Here is a 14077-nt window from a genome sequence, read left to right as displayed (position 1 = left end):
ATGATTGGTTAGGAAGCATAACTAGAAATGGAACATCTTACATGATTGGTTAGGAAGCATAACTAGAAATGGACCATCTTACGTGATTGGTTAGGGAAGCATAATTGGCTTTGTCTGGTTAGTCTGTAGTTGGAGTCCAGAACAAAAATTAGGGAAGCTGGCGGTTACTGACTAAAGCCCAGACATCAGAGCATACCTGAAGCCGTCTCTATTTTCCACTATAAATCTTTCCCACTCCTCTGCCTTGCCTTTGAGTCTCTGCGCAAACACCAGTAATGGTGAGTGACTCCCCTGCTATAGCCAGCTCTGAATGGCTTCTGCCAGTTCTCATTCGGTGAGTCTTTATTTCCAGAAACCAAACTATTTTTATTCTCACCCCCATGCTCCTACCTTACATTTCTTTGTGCCAGTCTTATTGAACTTCTCACTTTCCCCAAATAAACATACCTGTCTCTGGCAGGCGGGAGCTGCCTGTCTTTGCTTTTATATGTGTCCTCTCTCTAGAAAATCCTTTAACTGCTTCTCCAGCTGATGGAACAAATCCTTTCTACTCCAGAGCCTGGAAGTTTGCTACAGCTCACCCTAGTCCCATTTTTAAAATATATTTAAACAAAATGTTGTTAGTAATAGATCATTTAAATAAGCTGGGGTGGGTTTGGTAGCCTTGCACTTTGCACGCCTGCCTTCTCCTGGGTCTCACTTAGCAGTGCATGGGCACCTGCACCACGAGCAGGGTTCTCGTCTTCAGTGGGAAAGACGACCTGTCTGCCTTTCCCCGAGCCTTGCTAGACATTGTCGGAGCCAGCCGACAATCGATCAGGTCCAGAAACCTGTGCTGCAGAACTGAGAAAAGAAAGACAAGACTAGAAGGTGGGGTTGAGAGGGTCTCACTCTAGCCCGCAAGACGCTAGGTCAAGAGTGGACCTCGAGTTTATTTCCAGCAGTTAATTTATATGCTTTTAACCCATTACTTCATGCATTCCTGCATGTAGGCAACGGTATTGTTTTTATGATCTATTAACAATGTGTACTAAAATCATTAACTTGTGTATTGTTACATACATCATTATTGTTTATAGTTCTCATCAATCAAGACTAACCGTTCCCCAAGAGCTAACATCATTGATTACTGTTATTGTTCCTCTAGGCTAACATCGTGACTTGTGTATTGGTAACTCAGGTGATTGTCACTAAGATCACTAACTTGTGTGACTTGTGTATTAGTAACTCAGGATGTTCCTCCGGCTCCAAACACACCTGGCGCATTCCTCAAAGGGGTGGCGGGACAGAGATTGTCTTTGTTAGATCAACCTCAGAGCCTGACGCCCTGCACTTTGGGAGTTTAGGCCCAGTCTCTGTGCTCGGCAGTCCTCAGGTCATGAGTGGCCCCCCGCAAGACATCACTTCACCAGCACCTCCCTCTTCAAGGCCTACAGGCAGAGGCAGAGAGTACTTGCTGTCAAATAAAGTGTGCCCCAACACTGGTGGCTGGGAACAGTTAACTCAGTCAGGTCCGGTGCTGGCGGCAGGAGGACTGGAGGCTGCTGCCGCCAACTTGATCCACCTGCCAGCTGGGCCGTGGTCCACGCTTCCATCAAAGAACAGCACAGAGCCCCCAGGCCGCCTCAATGTAGCTGAGTTGTCTATGAAATAAGTGGACAGAGTAGGCTGGGCAGTCCTGCCACCCTGTGTACAGGGTCGTCTGATCACTCCCGCTTTAGTGGTTTTATGACATATTGTATAAATACTTGTGTATTATGTGTATGTAGGTATATACGTGTATTGTATAAATCTACAACCATTTATTTATTATACTGTATGTTAATTTGCCTCCATAATCTCTTTCAGCTGGAATAAGCTCTTAAAAAGTTCTTATGGAATGAAAAATTAAGTCTGTTTTGGTTTCTTAAGAAAGTGAATAATGGATGCACAAAATATTTATTGACATTTACCATGGCCGGTGGTGGCTATGGTAACCTTGTTGACTGCATGAAAAGCAGAAGACCCACGTTAGCTGAAGAAAAATCAGCATCTAGAATATACAATGGAGAAAAGAATTTCTGTTTAATAAGTGGAACTGAGACAACTGGACAGTTACATGTGAAAGAATGAAATTGGCTTATTCACTAACACCACATACGAAAAGAGTCAAAATGGATTAAAGACCTAAATGTAAGACCGGGTACTATAAAACTCCTAGAGGAAAACATAGGCAGAACACTCTTTGTTTTTTTTGATCCATCTCCTAGAGTATTAGAAATAAAAGCAAAAACAAACAAATGGAAACTAATTAAACTTAAAAGCTTTTGCACAGCAAAAACCCCGTAAACAAAACAAAAAGACAACTACCGAATGGGAGAAAATATTTGCAGAGGATGTGACCGAAAAGAGATTAATTTCCAAACTATACAAACAGCTCATAAAGCTCAATATTAAAAAAAACAAACCACCCAATCAAAAAATAGGCAGAAGACCTAAATAGACGTTTCTCCAAAGAAGGCATACATACAGATGGCCGACGGGTACTTGAGAAGATGCTCAGCATTTCTAATTATTAGAGAAATGCAAATCAAAGCTACAATGAGATATCACCTCACACCAGTCAGAATAGCCATCATCAAAAAGTCTACAAATAATAAATGCTGCAGAGGGTGTGGAGAAAAGAGAACCCTCCTATACTGTTGGTGGGAATGTAAATTGGTGCAGCCACTATGGAGTATACTATGGAGTTCCTTAAAAAACTAAAAATAGAGCTGTCATATGATCCAGCAATTCCATTCTGGCATATATCCAAAAAAGATGAAAACTCTAATTTGAAAAAATACATGCACCCTAGTGTTCATAGCAGCACTGTTTACAATAACGAAGACATGGAAGCAACCTAAATGTCCTGACAGATGAATGGATAAAGAAGATGTCATATATATACAATGGAATATTACTCAGCCATAAAAAAGAATGAAATAATGCCATTTGCAGCAACATGGTTGGACCTAGAGATTATCATACTAAATTAAGTTAGACAGAGGAAGACAAATATCATATGCTACCACTTATATGTGGAATCCAGAACTGATACAAATGAGCTTATTTACAAAGCACCAGCCATAAAAAATAAATTTATGGTTACCAGAGGGGAAAAGGCAGGGAGGGATAAATCAGGGGTTGGGGATTCACAGACACACATTGCTATATATAAAATAAACAACAGGATCTACTCTGTAGCACAGGGAACTATATTCAATATCTTGCAGTAACCTATAATGGGAAAGAATCTGAAAAAGAACTGAATCATTTTACTGTACACTTGAAGCTAACACAACATTGTAAATCAACTATACTTCGATTTTTAAAAAAAATATATTAAAACTTACATCTAAAAAATAATGTTCAGTAGTTCAACAATGGAGGGATAGTACTCATTATTCATGATATGAATATTGCATTGACCTATTTAATGCATGTAAGTCTACCTTTAAAATAAAGCAAAAACATTTGCCACCCTCCTCCCTGCCCAAAAAGCCACAATGGTTTATGGGCTTTTTCAATGCAATTCAACTTTATCTAAAAGCTTCAATTTATCCTAGTCGTTGAAAATATGTTTCTTTTCAGATTCATTCAATTTAGTGAAGCTGGGGTTATGAATGGACATAAACTGTGCTTCACCAAAGCCCTAACAATCTGTTCAGTTTACCTGCTGAATTAGTTACTTGCGGAATGTGAGGCTCAATATATCTAACCTCCTTATCAAAACCTTTAAAATCATTGAGATGGCAATATTTATTAATGTTGATATCAATATCAATATCAAAATATATTAATAAAGAAAATGATTACAATAAAAAAGTCAGCGTCTTCTTCTGACGTTAGCATATATTTTAAGAAGATTGTGTCTGAAGGTGACTATGTAACACATGCAGACTCAGAGATGTATTTACTTACCAATTTCTGAAGCATGACCTCATTTAGAGCAAATGACAGCTCTTCAAGTAATTTTGCTCAGTTTCAAGTCTTAAGTTTTCTTGTGCACATGTGAAAAGTAAACTGATGTTTATCTTGTGTTATGTTAATGTATTGGTGCTCTTAGTGGAAAGAGAACTTTGCAGCCAATTCAATAATGTCCATTTTATGTTGGTGTCACTAGATACTTATATTATTCCAATAATCTTTTTTTGTTCTTCTACCCAATTCACGGAGCCAAGTCAAATTTTTAGAAGCTCATTTTGGCAAAGCTAAAGCACTTAACTTCATTATGAATACTATTATTTTAGTTAAAAAGTTCAGCGCTGAAGTAAAGTCATTTTCACTGATAATAGGAATGTAAATTGTGAGGAAGTACAGCTTTATGGTAAAACAATACTCTCATTATATTAAGAAACCCATGGATCAGAAATGTTCTTGGAAGTGACTGAGATGCACATATCATTGGTTTAAAAACTAGTAATCTACCAGTAGCAATAGAAGCTATAATTGTAAAAAAATTTATAAAAATTTTATATACATAGATTAATTAAAGTACAAAATTTTGGTGAAGCTAATTTGAATTCAAATAAGAACTATTATTAACTTAAAAATGTATTGGGGGAGGGATAAATTAGGAGTTTGGGATTAACAGATACACACTACTATATAAAATAAGTAACCAGTAAGGACCTACTTACAGTATAGCACAGGGAACTATATTCAGTATCTTGTAATAACCTATAATGGAAAAAATCTGAAAAAGAATATATAAAAATATATATATACATATATATAACTGAATCACTTTGCTATACACTTGAAACTAACCTAACATTTAAGTCAACTATACTTGAATTTAAAAAATACATTAAATATCTGAGCCTCACAAGAACGCTTTTTTTTTTCTTTTTTTATTGAAGTATAGTCAGTGTCAGTTTTGTGTCAGTTTCTGGTGTGCAGCATAATGTTTCAGTCTTACGTATGCATACATATATTCTTTTTCACAAGAACTCTTTTTTAAGTAAAACCAAATGTCCTATAAAGGCATTGAACCTTTTGGTTAGGGAGTCCTGTTCAAGTGCATTGTGTTTAAAATGAGATAGAAACTTTTAAACAAAATATATAAGAAATGGAGTGCCAAAAGCAAAACCAGTTCCAAAGCTTTTGGCAAATTTAATTATTGAATAATAAACTTGCAAAAAAAAAAAAAGAAGCTATTGAAATGTATCTTTACCAAAGCAAGGAAAAACTGAAAGATTTTAACAATGAGGGCTAAACTACTTAATTTTGAGATCCTATGATTTTTTTTAACATTTTTTATTGATTTACAATAATTTTACAATGTTGTGTCAAATTCCAGTGTTGAATACAATTTTTCAGTTATACATGAACATATATATATTCATTGTCACGTTTTTTTCTCTGTGAGCTACCACAAGATGTTGTATATATTTCCCTGTGCTGTACAGCATAATCTTGTTTATCTATTCTACATTTTGAAATCCCATCTATCCCTTCCCACCCCCCATCCCCTTGGCAACCACAAGTTTGTATTCTGTCTATGAGTCTGTTTCTGTTTTGTATTTATGTTTTGTTTGTTTGTCTGTTTTTGTTTTGAGATCCTATGATTTTGATTTAAAATATCTCAACTTCTAAGAATCGTCTTTTAAGGGAGCACCTTCTTTCAACTGGTTAAACAGTACAGGCGTACCTTAGAGAGAGTGCAGGTTTGGTTGTAGACCACTGAAATCAAGCTAATATTGCAGTAAAGCAAGGCACATGAATTTTTTTGTTGCCCAGTGCATATAAAAGTTATGGTTGTACTACACTGTAGTCTATTAAGTACACAACAGCATTATATCTAAAAAAATACATACCTCAATTAAAAAATGCTTCTAATTCTAATTCCTTTGCTATTTCCACCACATCTGCAATTACCTCTTCTGTTGGAGTCTTGAACCCCTCATGAGGATTGGAATCAATTTCTTCCAAGCTCCTATTAATGTTGATATTTTGACTGCTTCTCATGAATCACAAATTTCTTCCTGGCATGTCGAGTGGACCTGGTCACCCAAGGGCTCTAATGGAGCTGTACCATGAGATTAATGTTGTTTTCATGTCTGCTAACACAGCATCCATTCTGCAGCCCACGGATCAAGGAGTCATTTCAACTTTCAAATCTTACTACTTAAGAAACACATTTTGTAAGGCTACAGCTGTCAGAGATGGCAATTCCTCTGATGAATCTAGGTAAAGTAAAATGAAACCTTAAGGACTCACCATTCTAGATTCTAGAATTAGGAGTGGAAACTGAAGGTATGACTGAATTGCTGCAATCTCGTGACACAACTCAAATGGATGAGGAGTTGTTCCTTATGGATGAGCAAAAAAAGTGGTTTCTTGAGATGGGACCTATCCCTGGTGAAAATGTTGTGAAGATTGTTGAATTGACAACAAAGGGCTTAAAATATTACATACACTTAGTCGATAAAGCAGTGGCAGGGTTTGAGAGGATGGACTCCAATTTTGAAAGAGTTTCCACTGTAGGCAAAATGCTGTCAAATAACATTACACGCTACAGAGAAATCATTAATGAAAGGAAGAGTCAATTGATGTGGCAAACTTCATTGTCATCTTATTTTAAGAAATTGCCACAGCCACCCTTCAGCAACCACCACCACGATCAGTCGGCAGCCATGATCATCAAGGCAAGACCCTCTACCAGCCAAAAGGTTACGACTTCTTGAAGGCTCAGATGGTGGTTGGCATTTTTTTAGTAAAAAGTATTTCTTAAGGAAGGTATGTACATTTTTTTAGACATATGCTGTATGTCACATATATAATGTTAACATAACTTTTATATGCACTGGGAAACCAAAAAATTTGTGTGACTCGCTTTACTGCAATATTAGTTTTATTTTCGTGGTCCGGAGTGGCGCTCACAATATCTCTGAGGTACGCCTGTATCTGAAGGAAACCAAGTCCTTATCTCAAAGACAGAGCTGCACGCCCATGTTCACTGCAACATTGTTCACAGTAGTCAAGATACAGAATTAACCTAAGTGTTTTTCAACAGAAAGATGGATAAGGAAATTTATGAAATATTATTCAGATATTTGAAAGAAGGAAATCCTACCATTTGCAACAATATGAATGAAACTAGAGAGCATTATGCTAAGGGAAATTAGCCAGATAAAGACAATTACCACATGGTCTCACTTATATGTGGAATCTTTTTAAAAAAAATTGTTTTTTAAAGGTTGATTTTATAGAAATAGGATAGAATGGTAGTTACCAGGGCTGGAGGGTTGAGGGGGGAGGTGGAGGGAGGGACGGAGACGGGGAGATGCTGGTCAAAGGGTTCAGTTAGAAGATAAATAAGCTTTGGGCATCTAATCTGCTCCACATGGTGACTGTATAAATAATACCTTGTTGTGTGCTTGAAATTTGCTGAGAGTAGACCTGAAGCATTTTCACCCCTCTCCCACCTCCCAAAGAGAGCTATGTGAGGTGATGGCTGTGTTAATTAGCCTGATGGTGGTAATCATTTCACAAAGTACATGTCAAATCATCATGTTGTACACTTTAAATGTAAACAATTTTATTTGTCTATTATACCTCAATAAAGCTGAAAAATAAAAGAAATGGATTAAGGTATGTGAATAATGATTTTGTTTATGCTATTTTTTATTATTTGTATAATCAACACAAAGGTTTTAATTTTTACTGTATTATATGCAGAAGATGTTGTGTTTTTCTTTTCTTAGGAAGAATATTATTTCAAAAGTGGTTTGGAATTGAATTTTTGAGTAGATCCACCAAAATAATAAAACCAATTTGTTGGTCAATAAACAAAATATTTCAAAAATCAGAGAAATAATCATAGATTCTTTTTAGCAGCTCCTTTTAATCTCAAAATTGCACTGTTTGGAGGAAAATGTAAATACATGGTAACCCTGCCTACTCACAGATTCATGCTCTGGGGCTCTGCCTACCTGGCCCTCCACTCTGTCTGGCTCAGGATAAAGCACCACAAAAGCACAGACAAATGTATTGCATCACAAGTGATTAAAGGAAGGTGTCTCGCCAGGGAGGAGCAGGGAGGATGAGGAAGAGGAAGGAAGAGCAGGAGCAGACACTGTTGCAATAGGGATTTAAAGAATTTCAAGGGGGAGGGTAGAGCTGAGTGGTAGAGCACGTGCTTAGCATGCATGAGGTCCTGGATTCAAACCCCAGTACATCCATTAAAAAAAATACATAAATAAACCTGATTACCTCCCCTCCTCCAAAAAAAAAAAGAAAAAGAAAAAGAATTTCAGGAGATCCTGGTCACTCTTAGGTCACTGCCAACATGCTAAGTTAAATCAGAGTGTACCCCCACTTTTTAGTAAATCTGTGAACATTATGTCTTTCTTCGTCTTTATTAAAAATCAGTTTTCCCTTTTGAAATTGTCCTGTATCTTGTGACTCTTACAAAGTCACTGTCATTCAAACACATTAGCATAAACAGAGTAGATGTCCTGCAGGGTACTCCAGGGGCGCACCACGGGGGAGCTCTCTGACATTTTAAGAGGAAGACCATGATCTAGAAGTGGCCACTGCAAGTCTTGAGTTCTCTTTACTTCTGAAGGCCCAGAGGGTTTACAAGTTATCAAAATGAGTATTAGAAATGGGTTTTTATTAATGTAATTAGTGATCTTCAAGAAATGGGAAATATTTTAGGATTCCTCCCATTCTTGCATGAATAGAGAATAAGAATTCAGAGCTCTGGAAGCCTCGAGCCCTAAAGGTGACATCCAGATACTGACCCTGACACGTCTTGCATGCAGCCACTGGCTCCAAGGCTCTGGGGGTCCATGAGCCGGATGGTTATCCTGCTTAACTGAATGTACTTGCTGGGCTGGGTGTGCTCTGAGCACCCAAGGGGACAGATGACAGATCTTTGTTGAACTTACAGCGCAGGGCTTTTGAATTGTTTTTTATCTGTTTGCAAGTAAATGTCTGTGTGCCGCTGACTTGCCTTCACTGTAACCTGGTAGGGAGGGTGCAGCTGAGTGGCTGACCTTCCCCATCTCTAACTATGTGAGATGTCTAATTCTGCCAAAAAGACCTGCCTCTCAATCTGTTCCCATCTAATTTTTTCAGGTCTCCAGGATCTAGACCAGTGGTTCTCAAAGTACAGTCCCCAGGCTAGCATGTCAGGATCATCCAGGAAATTGTTAAAAATCAAATCCTCAAGACCCACCTCAGATCCGCTAAGTCAGAAGCTCTGGGGCTGTTTTTAAGGTTTTCGGGTGATCCTTATGCATGAAGTTTGTGAAGCGCTGGACCAGATCCCACTTCGCCATCTCTCCCTCGTTCCTTGGTTGCTCGCCTTTTTAACTTCATTTACTGCATCTGTTGTGCCTTCTCTGAGACATCACGTTGCTTTCTTTTTTAGCATTATGTTTTGTTAAAGATTCTCCATAAATCAAGACCCGTATATAACTTCTAATCAGAATTCCTCACTCACCCAGTCTCCTTTGGGCAGACTCTTTGTATTGAGCTGATTTTATAAACAACACAATTTCAGAAATTCATATTCCTCTGTGAGGCAGCAGGGACAGTGCAAGGATTATCAAGCTCTCTGTTCTTCGGAACCCTCGGCACTTCTCTGAGCCCCCTAAGGGGACACTCGGAACATTGGGGGAGGAGGAATAAGGCTTCTTATCCTTGCCCTTTTTTTCCCTGCTATTTTTGGGAGGGAGGTAATTAGGTTTGTTTGTTTGTTTAATGGAGGTACTGGGGATTGAACCCAGGACCTCCTGCATGCTAAGCACACACTCTACCAATGAACTACACCTTCCCCTGATCCTTGCCTTTTTTGAAATCTAATTTTATATATAATGACTAACATCTGCAAATCTCAAACTCCCAAATTTATCCTTTCCCTCTTTCCCTGTTAACCATGAGAATGTTTACTATGTCTGAGTCTGTTTCTTTTGTAGATGAGTTCATTAGTGTCCTCTTTTCTTTCTTCCTTTCTTCCTTTCTTCCTTCCTTCCTTCCTTCCTTCCTTCCTTCCTTCCTTCCTTCCTTCTTCTTTCTTTCTTTCTTTCTTTCTTTCTTTCTTTCTTTCTTTCTTTCTTTCTTTCTTTCTTTCTTTCTTCCTTTCTTTCTTTCTTTCTCTCTCTCTCTCTCTCTTTCTTTCTTCCATCCTTCCTTCCTTTCATCCTTCCTTCCTTTTTTTTTTTTTAAGATTCCACACATGAGTGGTATCATATGGTATTTTTCTTTCTCTTTCTGTAAAATGCCAAACTCGGTGTAACCAAGCAGGACCCCGTGGGGGCTGGGGGCGGGGCAGACCCCTCCCCCAGGCAGACCCCTCCCCCACATGCGCTGCTGTAGCTCCTCTCTGAAGTACCCGGATAACAGTATCTGATGCACATTTCCTGGGTTGTTTTACAGATGCAAAAACCCCCACCAAATGGGAGACTAACTACTCGATGACCATGGGCACACAGCCCCCAGGCCTCCTGGAGCCCAAGGATGGATAATGTTAATCCCTGTGAGACCGCCCTATTAACCTCACCATCAACCAAGTCAGAGAATTGTGAGCTAGCTGATCACACAGCCTGCAACTCCCTTCCCTCACTTTGCTGTTGAAAGTGCTTTCCTGAGACCCACAGGGGAGTCTGGGCTTTTTAAGCATTAGCGGCCCCAGGCGCCTTGTCTGGTGCCTTACAATAAATGCTTCCCTTTCCTTCCTCACAACCCAGTGTGAGTGGACTGGCTTTACTGTGTGCAGGGGCGCAGACCAAGTTTGGTCCAGTAACAATGGGACAGCAGAAAATGCTCCACGTGATCTGAACTGCCGGTGACATTGATTGGCAGGTGAATGGAGGGGGATGGGACTAGATCTCAAACCCTGAACTGCTGACATCTATGACATTGAGTATCAACTTGCTTCCTTCCCCTTCCCTTCAAGTAACTGCGGGGCATTTCCTAGAATAGTTCTCAAAAGAATACACCTTACATTAGGACCTGGGACGCATACATACATACACGACTGAATCAACACTTAGCCTGACAGCATATAATGCATTCTGGCATTTTCTATTCTGCTGTGTTTGTTTGTTTGTTGTTTTTTAATTCTTGGCTTCCTATAGAAGTTTAAACCCTTGTCTTGGGGCAGAGGCAATATGGCTTGCAGCTGTCTCCTTCTTGGATCTGGACTGTGGATTTTAGCCAGATGTTTGCTACTCACTTCCAAGCTTCCCGAGGCAAATTGCCAGTGTGGTTGTCCTGCTGTTGGTCTTTGAGTTGATGGCCCATCTGTCCTGGATCTCGATGAGAGTCAGGGTAGAGGAGGGGGACTCTGAGAGAAAGCTCATTAAGTGTGGCCTTGTTCTGGATTCAGAATGTGGTGGGTCTGCACAAAATCACCCTGTCAGATAGGTAATTCTTTTAAAAAAAAATTTAGGGGGGAGGGTATATAGCTCAAGTGGTAGAGCACATACTTAGCATGCACGAGGTCCTGGTTCAATCCCCAGTGCCTCCTCTAAGAATAAATAAACCTAATTACCTCCTCACACACACACACACACAAATTAGATCTATGATTTAAAAATTTCTTTAAAAAGTTAAATAATTAGAAATGCAGTCATCCCCAGCTCTGCACCAGTAACCTGTGATCGGAAACCAGTTGTTCTACAGGAGAATGTTATTCTGGAGCCTTTTGACATTTATTTTAAACAAGAAAAATTATACTACGTCAACCCCACGCCCTCAACCAATTTCTTAAAACAGGTAGTTACAGCGTGGTGATATGCCCTTACATAAAGTTTAAAAATATCCAAACCATCTTGTTAGGTGTAAAGTGCTTAAAAAGTTGTTTCTCCTTTTTTAAAAATTTTTTATTTTATTTTTTTATTGAGTTATAGTCATTTTACAATGTTCTGTCAATTTCCGATGTAGAGCACAATTTTTCAGTTATACACGAACATACATACATTCACTGTCGCATTCTTTTTTCGCTGTGAGCTACCACAAGATCTTGTATACATTTCCCTGTGCTACACAGTATAATCTTGTTTATCTATTCTGTATATGCCGGTCAGTATCTACAAGTTTAAAACATTGTTTCTTTATCACCAAATACTTACTATGGTCGATAACAGCAGCCTTTGTGCAGAAGACCACTGACCAAGATGGCTTTGACGGTCCCTTCAGCCCGACTGAACTTAAACGGGCTTCTTTCTGACTTGAGGCCCCCAAGCTCCCTTTACTTTAGAAGACTTGTCATTTTTTTTCTCTACCCCTTTGAGATATGAATGTTTTTTAAAAACCTCTGGGCAGTTTTACAACCCAGTAAAGTCTTTCTCAAGAACCTGGGAACCATCCTGTTGAAATGTAATCAGCCAGGGAGATGCACCCCCATCTCTCAGCTTCTGAGGGAGGGCAGGCGCCACCTCCAGGGTTCCTTACTCCAGGTTGCAAAACTATCTCTTGTCATAAAGACATGAGAAATTTATCTTCCCTTCAGATAAAGCCAATTAGCACACACAGCTGGCTTATAACGCCCCCCTAGCATCCTCCGGGACCTTTCTACCAGCTCATCCCAGCCCTTAAAGAGCCCCACCCCTCCGCTGCCGTGGAGCTGCATTCAGACTTGTTCTGACCTCTCCCTCCAGTTGCAGTAGCCTTGGATAAAGTCCTCTTCACCTGTTTAGCTTTGTCCGGTACAATTTTTCTTTTAACGCTGCTGATGGTCTTGTACTGCATCCCTTCTGTGGACATTCAATTTCACAATTTTCAAAAAAATTTACAAGGATTCTATCTATATTAGTTTCCTGGGGCTGCTGTGACAAAGCACGATAAACTAGATGACTTTAAAAAAAACGAACAAGCAAACCAGAAATTTATTCTTTTATAAATTTGGAGGCCAGAAGCCCCAAAGCAAAGGTGTTAACAGGGTCGTGCTCTTTCTGGGGAAGAAGCTGTTCCGCGTCTTTCTCTTAGTTTCTGATGTTGTCAGTCATCCTTGGTGTCCCTTGACTTACAGATGCATCCTTCCAATCACTGCCTCCATCGTCGCGGGCAGCCTCCCTGTGCACGTCGGTCTCTGTGTCTCTTCTCTTCCCCTTATAGGGATACCAGTCATGTTGGACCAAGAGCCCACAGTACATGACCATGGCCTTGTGTTAACTGACATCTTTTGGGGGTGGGGGGAGGAAGTAATTAGGTTTATTTATTTATTTGTCTTTAATGGAGGTACTGGGAATTGAACCCAGGACCTTGTGCATGGTAAGCATACACTCTACCGCTGAGTGATACCCTCCCCCAACTTACATCTTAAATTACATCTGCAAAGAGCTTATTTCCAAATAAGGTCACATTCACAAGTACCAGGGATTGGTTAGGACTTCAACATACCTTTTTCAGGGGACACGATACAACCCACAATTCACTCTGAAGAAACATCAATGTATTTATTTATTTTTATTATTTTATTGAAGTGTAGTCAGTTTACACTGTGTCAATTTCTGGTGTACAGCATAATGTCTCAGTCATACATATACATACATATATTCATTTCCATATTCTTTCCCATTATAGATGACTACAAGATATTGAATATAGTTCCCTGTGCTGTACAGAAGAAACTTGTTTATCATTTTATATATAGTAGTTAGTATCTGCAAGTCTCAAACTCCCAATTTATCCCTTCCCACCCCTTTTCCCCTCCTGGGACCATAAAATTGTTTGTTATGTCTGTGAGTCTGTTTCTGTTTTGTAAATGAGTTCATTGGTGTTATCTTTTTTTCTTTTCTTAGGTTCCACATCAGTAGTATTTGGAATGAAAGACTTTTCCCACATATGTCTATGAAGTTTGGGAATTAAAAATAGAGGGGTGCCTATCTCCTAGTGATAAGGTTTACTCGGAAGACACTGTGCAGGGTGGGCAGTGCTCTGTCTGCCTAGGTGGAGGCTTAGGTTTGGTGAGGGTGAAGCTTCTTTAAGAGGGGGATCGAGGACTAATGTCAAAGACAAAACCAGACAGGTAAGGAGGTTGTCTTTATGCAGACTGTCCGCCCTGAGAGCCACAGCAGAATGCCTCTGCAGGGTGGGTTTT

The 14077-nt window shown here is 39.4% G+C and overlaps 1 non-coding gene across 1 annotated transcript; it reads right to left on the bottom strand.

Annotated features, from left to right (window-relative positions):
* Positions 1-13210: 13210 nt before the first annotated feature.
* Positions 13211-13283, bottom strand: TRNAG-ACC (transfer RNA glycine (anticodon ACC)). Its single transcript has one exon. It is a non-coding gene; the product is annotated as a tRNA-Gly (tRNA).
* Positions 13284-14077: the final 794 nt, after the last annotated feature.

This window comes from Vicugna pacos, chromosome 34, assembly GCF_048564905.1.
Source record: "Vicugna pacos chromosome 34, VicPac4, whole genome shotgun sequence".
Taxonomy (NCBI): Eukaryota; Metazoa; Chordata; class Mammalia; order Artiodactyla; family Camelidae; genus Vicugna; species Vicugna pacos.
Note: the sequence above shows the minus strand (reverse complement) of the source record. Positions and strands in the feature narration are given on the sequence as shown.